This window comes from Anser anser (genome assembly GCF_964211835.1).
Source record: "Anser anser genome assembly, chromosome: 1".
Classification (NCBI taxonomy): Eukaryota; Metazoa; Chordata; class Aves; order Anseriformes; family Anatidae; genus Anser; species Anser anser.
In genome coordinates, this window is record NC_139720.1 from 206,320,692 (window position 1) to 206,341,841 (window position 21,150).

Below are 21,150 nucleotides of genomic sequence, written 5' to 3' on the forward strand. Positions count from 1 at the left end.
CATATTAGGGATCTAAAATCTCTGTCACACAGGCCCACGAAGGCTAAAGAATTGAGCCTATGTAATAGGTTGACAGGGTTGCTTGAGGTATCCTGCTATTCTTAGGAATAGAAGTAAGACTGAAGAGATTAATCAGATCAACTATTTCAACATTAATACTCAGTAACAAATGGCTTTTGCCAACAGATTATGATTTATCGTCTTATGGATTTTATACCTAAAGGCAAAGTCCCTTCACACCCTTGACCGGGAGGACTAATGGACAGAACATCTCTGTGAGGAACAAAGCAATGTATCATGTCAAGTTCCCATCTCTGTTATTTGCTCTTTTTCTCTAATGAGCAACCCCCAAAGTCTAGACCTTATCCAGACGTCATAGCACTGACCGTCTTGTTGCTAAAATGGATGGAAATAATGTCATTCCAGTTATCCCACGTTCCCTTTTACATTGGGTAGTTTCTAAATTCTTTCCTTCCTTCATCTTGATAAACAAATGCTACGGCACAAGGTGAAGCCACACAGTTCCCTTTCTCCAGCCAGAGGAGGACAGCCTATCTCACCAAGCGCAGCAGCCCATGACAGCTCTTTCGTTCAGATCTGAAGGGAAACAAAGCAAGTTTCATGTCTAATCTTTAATTTCCCCTATGAAAACCTGAATAGAAATGCATGTCTGGCACAGATGCAAGAGTGATTCTTCTAGGCCTGTAGAAGAACCCCCTCACAAAAAACACTGGCCATCATCACTGAATCACTAAATCTCGGTCAGGAGATAAATAGCCATGTAATTGTGATCTCAAGAAGCTCCTATTTACTTTGTAGCACAGGTGAATTGGGAACTGGAAAAATAGTACAATTATCTTCAGCAGAAAAATCTCAAGGAGTGTGCAAACATTACTGGATGAAATCCCACAGTGTGCTAATCAGATAGATGCTATACACCTCCTATGGCAGACTGGAAAATAGCACACAGCAGTTTTCTGCTTTGCTGAGGTCTCAAAATAAGGCAGCAGGGGAGCTGAGAACTGAAGCAAGGACTTACAGGCACCTGTTCCAGCCACTGCAACGCCGGGAACAACAAGGATGAAAGTTTCAGAGTTAGGCCATGACCACAAAGATAACAGCAGACCGGTTTTCCTGCTGGTGTGAGCATGCAGGCATGTGTGTAATAGTAATATACAGAATCCCCCACATTTCAGATCGGACTTTGAGCTTGGAAGAAGTTAGATGTGTGGAAACAGGCTCAAAGCATCCATCCATCTACAGTGCAAGTCACTTCCTCAGACTTGTAATTAAATGTATTCTTCTTTCAAGAGAAACACCATGGCAGGTTCCTCTCTGGTGTTTGTGAGAAAAGAATTTTTCCACATAATAATACTGATACTCTTCTGCTTTTTTAAAAAATACATTTTAATAATAAATGTTCAACAATTGTCAAGTACATTTTAACTCAGAAAAAACGTACTTTCCACAACCTTTTGGAGATCAGGATATTAACAATATATAACATTTCTTCATTTAATACAATAGCTGATAGATAAAATGACTATGACTTGCAATACTATACATTCAAGATTGAAAGTTTGTATACCTACATACAAACAGAATTATTTCTTCAATAAAGCTGAAAATTATAAATTGCATGAAATGTTAGATTACTGCACGCCACCATACCAGTCCCCTGAAAGTGAGGAATGTTGTTTTTAATGCCTGCAGAGCAGCTCATGGAATGCACTGTCTCCAGAAGAAATATGCAGCTTAAAAGAATTTAGGACTGGGAAAACTCATGCATATGTTAAGCAATTTCCTAAAAATAAGGCCTAGTAAGAGAATAGTGATGATTAGGGTAGGTGGAGTTGACTTCTTGAAGAATGTCCACTTGGTACTCTGCCACATGTCAGCTATATCATATCAGTAGCAGTTTCTATATAGCTCCATGATTTAAATGAATAATGTTTGAGAAGTATGTCTTTTCCCCACTTTAGGATGTTTTTTTTTTCTGCTGCTGATGCTTCTGAATTATGTTCCAGGACAGTATTCAGTAGTACATAGCTTTTTCCTCAAGTGGAAGTTATTCAGGGACACAAATATGAAGGCTGGTCTTTATGTCCATATTCTTCATAGCAGTAGTGAGTTCTCGTGGATGTTGAAAAGTGTCATGGTACAAGTGATGCTGCAAACTGGAGTGGTCAAAATCAGTCCTATGGTTCAGGCGGGTGACTGAAGCTGAACTGTGAAAAATATCAGAGGAGAGAGAATGTGTCAAAGAATGACTATGGTAAGTACATTCAAAATTAGCTATAACATTTTATTCTCTTAAGTAAATAAAAGCCATTCTTTAGGAATTCAACATATAAAAGATGCTAAATAGAGACCTGACAAAATGAAGCATAGTCTGCCCTTACTAGTAGCAACTACACCTCCTCACAAGGTGCTGAAATCCTCTTGCCCAATGTATGGTGAATCCCTAACATCCTACAAGTTCCAACAGGGTTTAAGAGTGTTAAAAGTCCCAGGAGCATACCCTCTTTAAATAGTTGCCTTTACTTGTGCAAAGAATATTTTCTTCCTGATGAAACTTCCTCTACTACTTTCTTTGAGCTGTGATGGAAACACCACAGCCAGATTTAGCCATCACGTCTTCCCAAGAAGTCACAGTAGGTGAAGTTTTCCTCTACATGAACTTGGGAAGACAGAATCTGTTAAAATACATATATTTGTGGGATATTGTGACACCTCCCAATTTGGGACAAAACTATAGCAGCGCAATGCATGAGAATGGGAATGAGAAATGGTAACATAACAGTTCTCTCTGAAAACTGACAGGATAAAAGTCCAAGTTTGCTTCAAAGATGACTTTAAGGACTACTGAACCAGTTGCCCATCTCTCCATACTGGCTATATGCTTTTGTATTTATATAGATGAGTAATGCTCATAAATCAGCAAAGGAAGACTTCAGCCATGTTATAACAGCTCTAATGAGAAGCAGAACCTTCTCTCTCATTCTTAGACCTCAGTAATCATTTGGAAGGCAATATACATTTTTCTGCTTAATCTCTTCTTTGCCCATTCCCATGCTAACGCATGCAACCTCAGGAATGGGTCTGTGTGTTGGGAAACTCCTGCAAGACAAAATGAGAAGAGGACTGCAGCAGGGCCATTGTTTTTTTTTCATTTTACCTGCTCCCCTGTAATGGTGGAGAAGGATATCCATCTGCCTCCTAAACCAGAGTTTGCCTTTACACATCATTGGATTGAGGTATCTGGATGTCATGCATGCATGCCATGGAAAAGAGCTGTTTCTGCTTTAAATAAGGCAACCCTACTGATGGAGGAGGGAACATGAACTGTTTCTCTGAGCTTCCAAGAGTTTAAGCAGGCTGCATAACTCCAAAAGTGAGGGAATTTGACCACAGATGAATGAAAGCTCCCATGCAATCTTGTTCCACATGGCTGTAGCTACCTCAACTTGCAAACTCAATGCCTGCTTTAAGAACCTGATAAATCTTAGCAAGGAGAAGATTGGGTGACACCAGCATGACTGTCTTTTGTAAAAACTGTCAAACCAGCCTCTCTGAAAACCTTTCCTTTCAATAACTACAGTGAAACATACAACAAACACAACAGGCTTCCTCCAGACCAACTTTTCCAAGCTGAGCCTCCCACAATACCATAAGAACAGCCAAAGACCTCTGCTGTTCCTGTGAATTTGGGAAGAATTCTTGGCCAGATTAGCATCAAAAGGAGTTTAACAATAACATCATTAACACTTTGTTACTGGAAAATTAATTAGCCTTGAGCATGCTCGGATACTGTGTTGACAGACTCCAGCCCAATAACCTAATACAGCATCAGAAAGTTTTAAAATATAAGTGCCAAATTAATGCCACAGTGCATTGCAGGGGGGAAAAAATAACAGTTATAAGACTATGTGTCTTTTTTTCCCACTAGTATTTTATCACTCTGCTAAATATTGAATTCAATGTTTAAACACTAATCAAACCAGTGAGACAAAGCAAAATGTTTTCCTATCACTTTATACTGAATAGCAAGTCTTCCCTGAGCAAAAGCTCCACCTAAAATCAGGCACTGGTAAGTAACAGAAATGGTTGTTTTTTTTAGGAACGCTTTTCCACTGCTCCTTCCTTTGATAGCAAGACGCCTAAAAGACTCCATCCGTCTTATTTGCTCCCATCTCTGTCTGTCCCACTACCTCACTGTTCTCACCCCGTGATACAAATGTACTTTTTCAGTATTCCAAGAATCCAGGGCGTTTTCTACTATTAACCTTGTTTTGCCACAGTAAGTGAATTAAGTTTCCATATTCTGCCTTACTGATGTCCATTAGTGCTGATTAAGAGAAAATGATGGCGATCAATTTATCAGACAATTTTGACTTTGGTTTCTCTGCCTGCATTTTCCAATGGAGGTCCCAATTATTGACAGTTTTGGTTCTGTGACGTGGACATCAAGCAAGTAAAAATTACAAGTCAGTCACTGGAAGGTCATCATATGGCAGTATCTTTGATTAGTGGTCATGAGATCATGACCATTTCAAAGGTGCCTATGGAAGTTTTGCAGAACATCCCTGAAGGTATATATTACCTTTTCTTTTCTCTTCAGTGCAATAGAAAGACTTAAATTTGGCAGACTTGTAAATCCTATTGCTGTTCTAGTAAGTGTTCAAGAAGTGTAGCAAGATGTCAGACCAGTAAGTAAATAATAAGTGACAAAAAGAAAGCAAAAAGAACAATGTTTCCTGGAAGAGTCTGCTCTGTTCCTATGAAGATAAAAAAAAAAAATGCATGTTGTCCTTTCTAAAAAGTGAATAGGATGTAATGAAGGTGAGACATACCACTTCATTTTAGAAAGTTGCATCTGAATTCCTGAAAAAAAAATGAATTTACTGATTTCATATGGAGGGAGAGGGGAAGAAGACGCAGAGTTAACAGCTTTTATTGAACCAATGTGGAAGACAAACACCTAGAAGGTGGATTTTAAACCAAAGACCAAAAGAAAGAGCGTAGTGTGCAATTTCTATCAGGAAACATAAAAGGAAAGAAAAAGCAGATTGCACTATAGGGAAGAAATAACCACGAGGCTTTATGTGTGCACTGCCTGTCTGATGAGAAACACTGAGAGGAAAGAGTTATGCTTAGATACGTGGTGCAAACAGTTACAAGATAATCTCATAACTGAAATGTTCGCACTGAACTGTAGATGCAATCTGTTTAGAAGCGACAAGAAAGAGGGATACTACAGGGCTCACATTAATAAGTCAGTCTGAGGGACCAAGGCAAAAAGTGTGTGTTTTCAGTTTTCTTTGAGACAGGAAGAAAGGAAAGATTAAATGTTGCAAGAGTGAGAGAGAAAAGTATAAAATGCAAGGCCTGAGATTTCTGGCTTGTGAAGAGACCGCAATTGCAAATATACCTCCAGAGAGGACATCAAAACCGTCTGACCCGTGGGTGTATTGATGAACATCGCTCTAGAAAGTTCAAGTAAACAATTTAGCTTAACCAAGGAGCAAGAGCAAGGAATAGCACAGAGCTGGAGTGTGATTTTATGTACAGCAATATGTTGTTCACTAAAATAAAATATCTTAAAGATTAATTGTTGCCAAATTGGTAACTCTAATAAACAGGAGATAAGGGAGATATTTATCACAAATTATCCTACATGGGTCATAAGTAAAAGAAGGAAAATGGATTCTTCCTGGGAAAGGCTAGCAATGCATATCTCTAAAGTACAGTGGGAGCAGTGAAGGTGGCTTTGTAAGGAGGTAAAAAAAAAAACTACTGACTTTCTGCTTCCTATTTGTATTAGGAGAAATATTTAAGCTGCATTCACTGAACGTAATTACAGAAGCTTTCAAAGATCCTTAAATATTTAAATACTTAATCTTCACAATATCTCTATTAAATAGATGTTTCTCTGTACCCCCAATTTACAAAAGAGAAACATCTTATAAAGCTTAGTTTTATAAGTGGTTTTGTTTCTTTCATGTGAAAGCAGCATAAAATGCTGTTTGGATGCCTTTGCAGGTGCAGCTTTGTAGGTGGAGACACAAATGAGAGGTTTTCAGCTCTGTGATAACTGCTGCCAGTCAAGCCCATATTCACTACAGGCTTTGAGACGTGGGTGCAATTAAGTAAAAGGACACAAAACAATATCTGCAAATTTCCAGTCCAGCCTGAGGCTCCTTCAAAGTCCGGCGTGGAGAAGAGGGGCCCTGCTCAGGACTGCACGCCGTGAGCACTCGGCCGTGCCAAGAGCAGACTTTGCAAGTTCTTGGCACTTCACCTCCAGCTGAAGCTATCGGCGGCTGCTGCTTTTCTGAGCCAAATTTCCCAGGCAGAGAGAAGGAAAGGAAAGCAGTGTGGGCTTATTTTAAACTTGACATTTTAGCAGAGAAAATGTATAGAATAATTGGAAAGACTTGCAACAAGTATATAAAATATACCCCTAGATTTTGACCAAAAAGTTACTGGATGATCTAGCACAAGATTGAGAAGCTCTACATAAAAGAATATAAAAATAGTGCAGCTAGATGGATGATCTCAGATGTTCCTAGGGACACAACATTATTTCACAGACGTTCAGAAAGACAAGTCACCTGTACCTTAATTAAATTTTTAGAAGTCATCAAATGAAGAGGGGCTGCCAGACAGCGAGTGAGAACAAAAGGAGAAAATGGGCCAACTTCTGCTCCCAAATACATGCACACAACTCTGTTTAGGCTTATTGAGTGTTCTGCTTGAGCATCTGATTGTAGAAGCTGACTCTTTTAAGAGAGAACCTTTAACCAAGTTTATTTTCATTAAAAAAAAAAAAATCTGGAAAAAATAAAGCCTACCATTAGTCACTTTATTTTAACCCCGAGATTATCTAGCAATACAACAAGGCCATTGGGTGGCACAGAAACACAGAACACACATGCACACACACAAGTCCTCTGACTCATTATTAGGTGAAATAACAACTCTGAAAGCGCGGTGCCATGCAGAGCCCATGACAATGGGAACATTTATATTGGTTACTGAGTTGTGGACAGGACAAAATCCACACGACTTCAAAACTTAGAATGAAACTTGGCCAGCTGGAGAAAAGCCAAAACGGGAAACAATACTCAAAGACTCATATCATACCCATAAAGCAGTACACAGTGAATATATGGAAATGAGACTTTACAGGATAATATGTAATACTGCAAAAACAACTTCTCTCCAGACCCAGAGGAGGGAAGCATCGAGGGAGGTGCCGCTCTCTGCTCCCTGGGACCGATGGCCGGACGCACAGGGACAGCATGGAGCTGGGCCAGGGGAGGGTCAGCCTGGGCATGAGGGAAAATTCCTGTGCCATGAGGGTGGTCAGATGCTGGGACAGGCTGCCTAGCGAGGTGGTTGGTGCCCCGTGCCTGTCAGTGTTCAGGAGGCATTTGGACAGTGCCCTCAGGAACATGCCTGAGCTTTTGGATAGCCCTGAAGGGGTCAGGCGGTTGGACTTGATGATCTCTGAGGGTCCCTTCCAACAGAAATATTCTATTCTATACATTCACTGAAATTATTTAATGCATACAAAATTATAATTCTGTAGAGATTTGATAACAGTGAACATCCAGGAGAGGAAATGTTTGCTGTAGCTGCTAATAGCACAGCAGTTACAGAGAACAAGATTAAACAGAGCCTGGCTGAACGTCTCCTTCAGGAAACTGATTGTCCACAGCCAGGAGATGTAGGAAAAGGGTATGACAAATGAAACCATGGATACGTTTCCCTAGGAATGTTGTTCCAACAACTGCATTAGAAGGCGTTAAAGAGCTGTTTACATTGCTTAGGAAGTTCTTTTGACCAGTGGCACCATTTTTAATCAAAGAATTATCATGTCCTCACTATCTGTTCCCCACCCAGACCTCTGACTGATTATCCAGTGTCACAGTACCTGGGCAGTGGCAAACACTGTTAAATCAAAATCCTGATCTACTTGCCCCAGAAGTAGCATTTTCACCTACTTTGAACCCATATGATTAGAGCAGATAATGCTTCAGCTTTTTTGCACTTCCAAAAACATAAAGCAGCCAAAAATGTGTCTTAACTGGCTGATTAAACTGAATTTAGAGCTGATTTTCTTTGTTAGTGTCTTGAAACATCCAAATCATTGCTATGAATGAACACAAAGTTGGCCTGTTTTGTACTGATATAAACGATGACCCAAGTCACAAGGCAGAACTGGGTCTGATAGCTGCTTGGAACAAAGTGGACTCAGTGCTATTAACTATTACAGAAACATGTGTGGAAGTCTCTGTATGAAGAGATTTATGACCCCTGCCGCACCAGAAATCCTTGGGCCAGATTTTCAAAGGCACATAAATATGCAAGTGATACGGCTAGTGGGATTTGCCAAAGCATATGTAAACTTCAAGAATTCAACTTCCGCCAAAGTCAATGTGTGCAAGGATATTTTATGGATCCTAGTAGGTGCTCTCCTGCAGATACAAGCGCTTAAGCACCTTTGTCAGTCTGCACCGAGGCCCCATGAGGTTGCTGTTACAAAACATATATGTCTCCATGATTTCTTATAAGGCAAAGACATCTGGAAGCTATAAATATATAAGAAGTCAAGACTTTGGTCCACAAATCCGTTTGAGTTAAGCTGGAATCGGTGGCACCAAGGGACCTATGTATTTTTGTGCATCTGGCCTAAAACTCCTATTTCATGCCAAAGTTCTTCATCATAACAAAAAATGGAAGAGGAAAGTATCAGCAAATGTGCAGAACTGCCTCTAGATTGTTTCTCATATGTGAATGAAGTATCAGGTAGGCTAGCTAATAACTGACCAGCTTTGTAGGTGCTCTTCCCTGCCTAGGGATCCTTTCTGGAATCCAGTCTGAACTAGGAAGAGCTGTCACACCACCACTGCTTCCAGATGCTCCAGGAGTGGTGAGATGCTTTTTTTAGCTGATTTAGTAGCAAACAGCTGCTTGAGGAAGCACTTTGCAATCAGAGGTGAGGCTTTTCAGATGAAATGTCGTAGGATTGAGCTCTGTGCCTCACCCAAGTTACTGAAGCTCTTCCAGAATATTTAATCTGGGAATTTTATCCTCTGCTTTCTGTGGTCTTCTAGAAGGGCAAGCTAGAGGTCTTTTGCCAGCTTCTGAACTTGATTAAGCCTCAGCTTTGCGGCTAGCTCATTCCAAAGCAGGGTTTCATAAGCGGTCTTCCCTGTAGTGCAACCACCTTTGCCTGCTGCGCTTTTTCTAGGGGTGTTGAACGTGCTGGGGCACATAAATCTGATGTAAAGCCAGGGTCTTTGAGGAGATCTCGAAATAACATGTATGATTACAGAAAGCTTCAGGAAGCAATGGGATGCACCTACTACTAGCAACATCTTTGCTACTAGCTAGAGAATCGTTAGCATTCATGAAAGACTGAATCAGGAAGAGTAAATCATCCCAGATGTAAATGACACTGATAGAAATCTTCACCACTGAACTTACTTGTGTTTGGTTAACCTGATTGCAACTTTGAAAGCTGTTGACTCAACATAGCATCTGGATTTTAACAGGTTCAGGGACAAAGCCATATGTTCTGACAAGGGTGTGATGTGAAAAACACTCCCCACGACGTGGTACAAAAGACAAATCTGTCTAATGCAATCTGAACTCAGGCACTAGTAGGCAGTGATTACCAGATATGTCACAGGACAGATAAGGCACGAAGTATTCAAAAGTCAACATATGCCAAATAGTAGCATCTTTACTCAACAAACATACTTTAAATGCTGAATACAAAGAAAAACTATGGCAATTCAAGTTACTATTGCATGGTAGTTGTGGGAAATGCTGACATTTTAAATAGTGGTTAACAGTGTTTTCAATTGCTTTTAGAAGAAACTAAAGAGGTAAATTAAATCTTCCCACACACAAATTTTATCCCTGAGTTTCAAGATCTCTCAAGGAGGATGCTGGCACAAGCTCCACTGTATTTGTTTTGGTTTGCAAAGAACAGCACAAGGAGAACACAAGCACAATATATTACTGAAGGACATTTGAAGAGTGAGAGCATAGCCACTTTGCTACTTGTACCACTTTGACTTATAATGTACAGAGGGTTACATTCAGAATTGTAAGTGTAAGGCTCGCAAAAGATAGGGGATGGACAAAGAGAAGAAAAAGCAATCATAGAAAGCAAAATTCAATAGCAGAACAAAAATATGGTAAGTGGCTTGGAAAGAGCTTTGCCTCTTTCTGTGGGGAATGCATATGTGAGTTTAATTTCTAGAATAAGAAAGTGTTTAATTATCTTTAATAAGATAATTAAAGTATTTTCAGATTTTCAATGTCCTCTAAATGACCAAAAAAGTCAAGATCTCATCCATTTGGAGCATTCAGCCACATACAGAGACACAAAAGAAAAAGAAGTTACTAAAGCTCTGATCCTGCAAGATGCTGATTATTTGCTAAGAGCGTAGTGCATACCAGAGGAATGGGTCACATCACTACGAACTGATACAAATGCAGCTGGCAATGTTATCTGTGATGAGAAATTCTGTAGTCAATGAGGTTGCTTTACATTTGTATTGCTGTAAAAGGAGCAGAGAATTTGCTGCCCTATTTCCAGCTACAATCGCAGAGTAAAAATGTCAGCTTAAAGATGCTGGCACCAAAAAAAAAATATCCATAGCCTCAACATGAAAGGCAGAGATGATACCTCAGAGCTATATTTAGATTGACCTGTAGAGTTGACACTGAGATTACTCTCACCAGTACTGATCTCGATGAGCCATCCAACCCATATCAAGTAGATCCCACCCAAAAGCATCGAGGTTATGCTTAACCAAAGTTGAGGGGTGGCCTTGCGGAAAGCTGGGGGACCGCAACTGGTCGGTTTTTCTGCTTGTAAGCAGGTCACGTATCTCAAGGAGGGTTGAACAAGGTCTTGTCCACGGGAAGCCAGCAGAGATCCAAGATGTAAGGTTAGTGGGAGGTCATGGTCAAACCCAACTATCAATATAGACATAGTCACAAAAGCATAAGAGAAAGGGAAGGATCTGGGATGGCGGCAGTCAGCCCAAGAAGAACCGACTGGTTCAATCGTAATACTGAGGAATTCCTCAGGTATTGTGCTTCCATACATCGCACACTCTGTGAACCCAAACACTTATACTGTGACTGACAGCAGGGAAAATTTATAATCAGATTAAATTTATAATCAAAAAAAATAAAAGGGGGGGAGGGCTATCAATGCTAACAGCTAGCTTGAAAACTGAGAGGAAGTGCAGTTTTTAATAAGATTGATAAAAAAGGTGAAATTCAAATAAAAAGAGTGAAAATATGCCTATTTTACTGAAAAAGTCATTGAAATTTTGCCACATGATTCGAAACAGAACTATCCTTTAGATTTTGTTTGCCAATTTTTCAACTTCTCCGGTTTTCTGCTTTATTTTCAGTTATATTTCAACACACACAAACTTGTCAAGACTCCTGTCTGCTTTCTCTTCCCCTATCTGCCCTGAATGAAGTACCGAATGCTACAAATGTGTTTGATCTTTTCCATACTTTTACAGAAAACATCTCAAATAAAATAGAACATTTTCACAATTCTTACACAAAACGTTTTTTTGACCTCATGAATATGAAAAATTTCATATTAGCACCTCTGAAATTAGACTCTTTTGAATGCTCATGTTTTTTTATTACTTCAGGCTGAGATACAATTCTGAAGTCATTCAATGTTCACAAAATGGCATTTTCTAATTCAGCACTCGACTTTTACAATAACTTTTCCATGCTCAAAAATTTCCTGCAACATAGGCTCTCACTGACCTTATTCAAACAGGGGCTTCTCCAAAAAGTAACCTTCTTACAGCTCCAAAAATATACCCAAAATGTCATTAAGGGACAAGTAAGTGGTCATCCCTCAAACACTGCCGGCGGTAGGCAGGTGGCAGGGTCTTTATTTCACAGCTATGGAAACTGAGGGATGTGTTTCAATGATTTGCTGGTCGGAAGGTTTGTGGCAGAATCCAATATGACAAATAGGGACAGGCGTAAGGAAGAATCTGCAAACTTACTTCAGTTATCCTATTCTATATGGTATTAATTAATGTTAATGAAGGAGGGGGGGGACAGCTTCGTTCATTCTCATGATTGTGAATGTTCCAGCTACTCAGTATGGATGATGACAAATAATAACACTGACTTCAAGAAGTCTTGAGAGGGAGCAACAATCAACTTCTTCCTGCAGTTGCAAACAACCTTTTTTACACTGGGAAAATCCAGCATAACTCCCAAGTGCATTTTACCCACCACAAAAAAGTAACTGCTCTTAACTGATGCATTACAACCAAGGAAAAGGGGAAAGCAGCAGGATTTACAAGCAAAACTCATCACAAGAAACTGCAGAGCTTTGGCTTTCACTTGGTCTTGTGCCCAATTAACACATTTGTCTCTGACGGGTTGGATGTAAAGAGTTGTAGCAGAAATAACAAAAAGGTATAACGCATAGTCTTGTTCACACCCTTGCCTATCCTACTGCTTGGGGGAGTAATCTGTACCCCCTCACCTTTTTATTTTTAATTTTGTCACAGACCTTCATGGTTTATTCAAAGCTCCTAGACAGCAGCCCCATCAGAGTACAAGCTACATCGGAGGCCCCAAAGACCTCAGGAGGTCAGATGTTTTTCCCCAGGAGACAGTTCCCATTCAGACTCTTTTGGGAAGCTAACTACTTCTGAAGCTTAGCCAGTTTCTGGCAAGATCTATGGCAGATTATCAGTCAAACATATCAAGCTGTGGAGGTTCACAAGATAACTTTAGCCATGATAACAACTTTTTTTTTCCTGAGCAAGAAGTCCCTCAAAATCAAGGGGTTTTTGCCTCGCTGGTTTTGGAAGCAGCTGCAGTCAGGCAGATGGTCATATCTAATACCTCCTGGAATGCTATTAACCACCAAGGGAATCATATAATACTATTCTAGGTGTCTACAGTAGTTTTCCTGTACTAGCTGTCCTTTAAATTGAGCTGGGAATCCCTAATGGGTCTTCCATGCTAAAAGAACGGCAGGAGGGAAGTCGAGAAGAATGTCTCATGGGAGAGGAAGACAATATTTCCTTTTAACACTCTCAACATAGAGCAATTGTAATGAAAAAGCTGCACATTCTTGTGCCACTGATTAAACTGAATTTGTATTAATGGTACATCTTTCAAATAAGACTCATGTCACCCTGAGGAAAGACTTCTACGGTGTAGCAGTCTATACTTGAGTTAGTGCTCTGGGTAAGATTTTTACCCAATGGAGAGAAATAGACTCTTCTGTGATAAGATTCATCTCATCCTGAGAGGATGGAGGAGATTGGATAATTCACAACTTTAAAGAGGTTATTTCTTTCCACTTATGGCAAAAGTATCCTTAGAAAACTAAACTAGCTCAGAGGAGGTCACTGCATACCTCCAAGTTTTGAAACAACAAAGCTTACCCTGACATTATGACTTAAAAATCCATCTCTGTCACCAGTAAAAGTCACTGTGGCAGGAAAAACCTCTTCTCCTTTGCTATCTGTCATTATTACCTCCATCCAAAGGTAGTTAGACCATTTACACACACATACATGTATAAATATATACATATGCAGGTGTATATACACATGTACACATGGAGTCTTTCTTCACTCTCAGTGTTTACTTTGCTAAATTCTGTTTCCTTTCAGATAAAAATCAGAAAAACCTGAAAAATATAAATCATCTAAATTGAGAAGCTATGAACAATGCACCTCAATTTATGCCCTCCTTTCGCTCATGCATTTCCTTTTCTTTGCTTTGACCTTTCTCTTCAAGGTTTTAATCTTATCACTTTTCTCTTTCACTTTTTCTCCTTTTTTTTTGGGGGGGGGGGGGGGGGGGGGGGGGGGGAGGATGTGACGACCATACTTTCTTCTCCTCAGTGAGCTAATTTGGAATTCAGTTTCTTCAGACCATCTCCTTTACCTCTTTGCCATGCCTTGTTTTCCAAGTTCTTCCTCTCCCCTTTTTCCTCTAATTTCCTGGTACCCTTCACCAAGACTCTGACAGCAGCATTTTGTCATGAACCTCTCCCAGTCCTATTCCTGCCTGTTATTGCTTTATAGAAGAAGACAGTAAGGCTTCATCATCCCAAATCAACGATTCCTTCTAAACTGGTTAATCACTACCCCAGCTGGTCTCAGTGACCTACATACCTCTGTGCAATTTAGATGTTTATACTAAGCATATTTTTAATCATAATGCACAGCTATAAAATACAACATAATCAAAAAAAATATATAAATTTCCATGGATAGAGATGCTGAATCAGAGACAAGGTGATCTTCATTAAATAAGAGCTATTGAATAGCCAGTGCACTGCGGGAGATTATACTTGGTCTAACATATTAAGACACCTTATTTTAGCTAAATAACTGAAAATATATTGAATAAGTATGAAGGGGAAAGAAGTACATATTTTGAGGTTGAAGATTAAACCCACTCAGATTCTTTGAGGGGCTTGCTGAAGATCAACTCCGTTAAGCTGATGTGTTCTTCCAGGAGTAGGCTCCCTTTAATGCATGTAACCTGAAATGCAAGATCTGCACAGATAAAATAATTCCTTAGAAGGTGTGCATCAAAAAAATCACTTAGACCAAGTCTGCAAGATAAAGGGAGAAAGTAACCTTTCTGATTTAATCTTGGTGTAAGAAAAGTTAAGCCTGTATTTTATTTCTTCATTTATGTTTGTAGAAATATTTATTTTTATTTAGTCCATTTTGTCTTAAGTAACCAGTTTTATTTTCACTTTATCTGAGGGCATTCTTATCCCAGGGATGTAACCTGATGCACTGAGACATTTTAAGTGTTGGAGGAAAGAATCAAGTATCTTAAAGTGACATGGTAAACAGGAAAGCTCTTCCGTAGGTCACTCTTCTCACTACATTGAAGCATCTTTTTCATTACTGAGAATTTGACCCTTTTCTTGCAAAGGCTAATTCCTCTGCAGAGAGTAATAAAATCCCTTTACAATGACAAAATACCACGTCTAGTGGTAAGCAAGAGTATGGAGAGCTATCCAGAGTGTGCATGCTTCAAGCCCACTTACATCAACCCAATTTGAGCTGGGACACTAGTAAAGATATAAATGTGCCTACACAAAGATACGTCCAAAAAATGGAGCCTTACACTTCAAGAAGATTGTAGAAAAGCTTACAAAACAGTTGCTGTACCCTGCTAAGAGCCTGCACATAAGCGTCAGCACAGACGTCTCATGGGCCATAAAGAATGTTTCTTGGCCATAAGAATAGAAATCTTGTGAGAGGTCAGCAAGAAAAGCCCAGTGACGACTGTTCTACCATCTCTAGAGAAAACATTTTGGTGTCAAACACCTTGAGAAACTCAGAATCCAAATGCAATCAAATTTAACTTTCAGTGCCGATAACAATGTTTAGGATGACAGAATTACTGATTTCTCAAGAATAGATGTTTTCCATTTGAGAAAAAGTAGCTGTTTCTTCTGAAGGGGAAGATAAGACTTGGCAGCTATTAAGCTTGCATTAAGAAAAATAGAAATAGACATAGCACCAAGAGAGGCAAATGCTTTCTTCAGGTATAATGAGTGTTAAATTAGAAGTTTAATGATCCAATGTAATAATACTCTGAATTCAAGAAAGGCATGTGGTATCTAGCTGGCCAAGTGATTTTGACTACATGCCACCACAAATGTAGACTCTTATTTAATGTCTGTGGAACCAGACCAAAACATGAACACAAATTTCACACCACTCAAGTGCAAAATACTTGGTTGGCTTCAGGTTTTTGAGCTGATCTTTCACATGCTGTGGCTGACAATTAGATGCCTTTCCAGCTGTCAAAACGTGACCTTATTCCCTGCCCATTCTGGACCTGACTAAATGACCACTGAGATGCTGAAACTTCATCTAATTTCTGACTTTCTGCTGTAAATGAACTGTAACTGAGATTTAGTAATTGGGAATAGAGGTGTTTTTCCCTCAAGAGGGAAGCAAAATGTGCTTGCCGTACAAAGACTATCATTTGAGTAAATAAATAAAAATACTGAAGAAGAAAATTCTAGATTGGAGAAAAAACTGAGACCATTAACTCAGAAATTAAACCTGTTTTTTGCTTCTCATACTTTTTGTCTGTTTGCTGGTTTGTTTTAATAGTGTTCTAATTTGTTAGAATAAAAGCTGGATGTAAAGTTCCTACTGGCACATATTCTGTCTGTTCACACTGAGAACATGAAGTAATTTTAAAAAGATACCTTTTTTGTTGCTCTTAATGCACTGCCACATGAGAGGACTGGTCCACAATTTTGCCCCCTCAAGAGCCAGAGGTCCCTATTAATTTGTGCAGAGCATAACTTTCAATTTGTCTTCTTCATTTTCAGAGAGCTGCAAGGGAAAAGAAAGGAATATCAACTTCTCCACTTCATGAAACATAGTCTTCATGAATGCATCTTTCTTATGTTGTGTTACAGCCTTTCCTCTGTTTACCAAATTCATAACAACTGGCAGATGCAAACAACTTTGTGCTTCAGTGTAATTACCAAAAAAAGGCTCTACTACTGTTTATTATGAAAATATTGTGCGACTTAGTAAAAGGATGCACTTACCAGGAGCTTAAGTTTGTAGACGGAGAAACGTCTTTGATCCCTGTTACATGGGCCAGGTGGATCAGACTGCCTAATCTTTGGGGCATCCAAGGACATCACATGCAGCAGCCACTGGCAGTGGAGGGTGGGAGATGGTTCCATGTCTGGTTGCTTTCTTTGTGAAGCTAGCTTGAAAATGAAGAGATTTCTTTTGCCTTTTTTTTTTTTTTTTAAAAAATCACCATCTTGCAAAAAGCACGGATGCAACTCTTGGCAGGATTTCCCTTTCAGGGTATTATTATTAAAGAGTGGATATTGGAAGTCTTTTATTTTCTTTCTGATCTCCTGTCTTTTAGGCTTACTTAAATCCTAATTCAGCCAACTTCCAGAAGTAGACAACAGGAATGAAAAGAAGAGCAATACTGCCTCTCATTTACTAGAATTTTTCTATTCTGTTATTTATGTTCATCCTCTAGGTTTCTCCATGAAGAATCACGAGTGTTTCAGCTAAAAACAGTTTTTTTAAAAACAGATGCTTAAGTGACATGTTTCCCTTGATATGACATTTGAATGTTAGCACCAATTAACCACACAGAAAAATCTTCCCCTCGTCATTTCATAGCTCTGTGTTGACCAAATTGGCCACATAAAATGTCTTCAGTACAGATGTACTGGGGGAAGAGATGTCAGAGAAAGAAAGTAATCACATAAACACAATGCACAGAAAACATCCATCGCTGTACAGAGCTGGTCATTGCCGCCAGGTTTCTAGAGAATCATTCACTTGCTACCTACATGGCACAGCATTACAATTACACTATCAGATCCAGCACGGAGAGGAACTTATTCCGTTAGAAACGCTTACCTTCCCCTGGTTCCTACCACACAGCACCTCTACCGCCCTCACCAGCACAATGCCTGTGCCCATGCAGAGCCAGAGACAGCCACCTGTGCCCATTTCATTTCTTTTCAGTTACAGCGTTGGCCCTCCCTGTGAACTTCGCCCAGAAAGGTCTGTGTATTCAAGTGATTCAGAGCTAAAGCCAGGGAAGTTTTAATTCATAGCAGGGCTACAAGTGAAACAAATCAAACAGAGCAGAGACCAGGTGGAAGCGATCATCCTGACGGAGAGGTAAGCAAACAACCTTTAGCTGTAAAGCAGCTGACTTTTACAAACACAACGAGCTGGCTATTCCGTCTCACAAGGTGATAGCTTAAGGATGGCAGAGCATTCATCTTGGTCAAAACGATGCCTGCTGGCACAGGAAGGCCAGGATGTAGCTGTGTTACAGGGAACCCCACCAGCACAACGGAGACGGCCTTTGCATTGTCCCTTTTGTCTCAGGGCATGGCCAGTGCACCAGAACCACACTGAAAACAGTGGCGTACAATCGTAGATGACTTGGAATTTCATTTCCCAACACTTAAAAACAATGATTAATTTCCTTGAGGATCATACGGTCGTTTGGGGTATTTATAAGCACAGTTTTACTTGGATTTTGTGAAAATGTGGGCAAACACCACTATGCCCACCTTCTTGTACATCTTAGGAGCTTGCCTCTGCTGGACTGTCTGTCACTCCTTATGTTATACTGTAAGCTCCTGTAGCTATAGCCATGGAAAAATGCTGTCACAGGCATTTGGGTGATCAGTATCCTTCTCTAATTTGATTTAGGCTCTTAATAGCTTGAGAATCAGAGCAAGCTGATGATACGAGGGCTCTAGAATCACAGAGATGCCAGTGAAAATTTAACAAAACAAGCGCAAGTAAGACCCTTTCACATTTTATCTTGCTTGGAAAAATGTGGAGTAGTGGACTGAAATCAGTGAAGTTGAGTTAATTAACCTAATGTAAAGGTGATGATTTGAAACGGCCATTTCAGAACCGAGGCAGAATGGAAAACCCATGCTGTTCCCTTGGCAGCTTGGTCACTAACACACACTGAAAGCAAGTGGGTACATATATCCCCGTTCCCTCAAACAGGAAACTATTTGTCAGCTACTGCTTAGCTCAGTGATGTATAAAATGCTTTTATATTTTCCCACGGGAATTGGAAAAAGAAATCTTTGCTGGGCCCCCTTTCCTTCAGCACTACAACAACCCTCTAACATGCTGCTCTCTACTATACAAGAAGAAATCAAAGTGCACATAAAAAGCTCCCCTGGTTGGCATGTCGACACAGTCTTGCGAAGGAGGAAACAAATCTTTTTTGAGGGATTTGCCAGAAGCAGGACTGAAATACTGAGTTGGGAAAGTTAATGTTACCCAATGGATGGACAAAATATCTGGATAGGGAATGACCCTGGGAGGATGTATGATGGAGAGGAGAAAAAAACAGACTCTATGAATCAGAAAGGCCCAGTGGTTCTCCCATTTCCCACCAGTGTGGCAGGGAGCAGGTCCAGTAACCACAGAGCTGGTGAGGGAATACCAGAGAAGCATAATCCAGTGTTTTGTTTGTTTGCATTTTGTTAACAACCTTGGGTCCAGCCCTTCCAGGTCAGACTCCAAAACACGTGTAGAAGTGGTGAGAAGCTTTTAAACATCCTGTGGGATGACCTAGGTGTGGGTGCAGATGTGTGAACACCTGAACAAATCTGGCATCTGCTTTGCCTGAACGTCAGGTCTTTGTCTAATATGAATACAGGCTGGGCAATGAGAGGGTGGAGAGCAGGCCTGAGGAGAAGGACCTGGGGGTGCTCGTGGATGAGAAGCTCAACATGAGCCAGCAACGTGCGCTTGCAGCCCAGAAAGCCAGCTGTATCCTGGGCTCCATCAAAAACAGGGTGGCCAGCAGGGCAAGGGAAGGGATTGTTCCCCTCTGCTGTGCTCTCGTAAGGACCAACCTCCTGTGCCCAGGTCTGGGACCCCCAGCAAAAAAAAAAAAAAAAAAAAAAGATGTGGATCTGTTAGACTGAGTCCAGAGGAGGGCCACGAGGATGATCAGAGGGCTGAAGTATCTCTCCTGTGAAGACAGATCGACAGATCGAGGGAGTTGGGGTTGTTCAGCCTGGAGAAGAGAAGGCTCTGGGCAGACCTCACAGCGGCCTGCCGGTACCTAAAGGGGGCTACAGGAAAGCTGGGGAGGGACTCATTGTCGGGGGGTGCAGTGATAGGACAAGGGGTAGTGGGTTTAAACTAAAAGAGGGGAGATTTAGATTAGACATAAGGAGGAAATTCTTCATTCAGAGGGTGGTGAGGCCCTGGAACAGGCTGCCCAGAGAAGCTGTGGATGCCCCATCCCTGGAGGTGTTCAAGGCCAGGCTGGATGGGGCTTTGGGCAACCTGGGCTGGTGGGAGGTGTCCCTGCCCATGGCAGGCGGCTGGAGCTGGGTGGGCTTTAAGGTCCCTTCCAACCCAAACCTTTCCGTGATTCTGTGACTATCTGTAAAATCAGGTCAATAGCAACACCCTTGCAAGAGACTTAGAATGCTATTTTTTTTAGTCCGAAATGGTTTAAAATGGATCTGTCATATCAAAAGCAATGAATGGCATGGGAAAGAGAAGGGAAATAGGTCAGCACATACCCTGCCAGTACAGATTCACAAGCTCTTTTTTCTTAGGAAAATAAGCAAAAATTTGTTTTGTGCTTAATTCACTGCTTCATCTGGTCTAAAAATGGAAAAATACTTCTGCATTCAGAATTGAAATTTCTTTTATTTGGGGGCTGGGGGTATAATTTTTGAAAATATATATAGCTACATTCTATAGGAAAGACAAATGCTAGATTTAGAAAACATCTTTTTTTTTTTTGTGATGTTTCCTTCATTTTCAGCCAGAAATTCTTGCCAAATATGAATTGTATTTATAAATAATTTTGGTTATTTTTGATATATTTAAAGAGAAAAAAAAAAAAAAGAGAAATCACTCTTGAAAAATGTCATCAGGAATCAAGAAGGATTCCTGAAATCCCCGTATGTAGTTTTAGTTTAAATAAGATCTATTCCGATTCAGTTTAACCAATTGCCTTTCTGATCTGCTACATTTTAGAGGATTAACATATGTAAACCCCTAACAGAAGCAGAAATATGAACTATTTACGGGCTCTCTACGCTTGTGCAGGTACACTTGCGAAAAGCACATAGAGGTCTGCAGGTCCTATAGATGCTTTGACCTGAAATCATGAGTATGAAACAGCCATTGCCACAGTCCACCACTGACCAGCCACTGAAAGATTGTTATGCACTGCTGGACTGTCAGTGATGGATAAATTGCTTTCTTCATATGCTTTGCCCACAGTTTTGCTAACATATCGGGGCCTGTGCAAGACTTTCCGTTTCGGTGAAGGCTTTCAGGGAAGAATGCAGCAATATTTTAAACCTGTCAGGATCGAGATCAGTTATAAGCGCAGGCAGGTGCCTGCAGAATCACATGCAAGACATTTGGGTCCTTATGGTACTCGCTGGAATTCCAGATGATGCACTATACAAAATCAATGACCTGATGATGACTGCAGGAAATAAAATTAATTAATTAATTAATTGAAACAACAAAAATGAGCCAAATTAAATGCAAAAAAAAAAAAAAAAAAACA

The 21,150-nt window shown here is 40.2% G+C and overlaps 1 protein-coding gene and 1 long non-coding RNA gene across 15 annotated transcripts in view; both read right to left on the minus strand.

The window, feature by feature from the left end:
• DLG2 (discs large MAGUK scaffold protein 2) overlaps positions 1 to 21,150 on the minus strand; it is a 1,058,052-nt gene that overhangs the window by 994,890 nt on the left and 42,012 nt on the right. The window lies entirely within an intron of this gene.
• Positions 1,350 to 19,506, minus strand: LOC310880921. The gene is made up of 4 exons (XR_014571990.1): positions 17,481 to 19,506; positions 16,637 to 16,804; positions 16,286 to 16,415; positions 1,350 to 2,228 (listed from the first exon to the last, which is right to left on the minus strand). It is a non-coding gene; the product is annotated as an uncharacterized lncRNA (long non-coding RNA).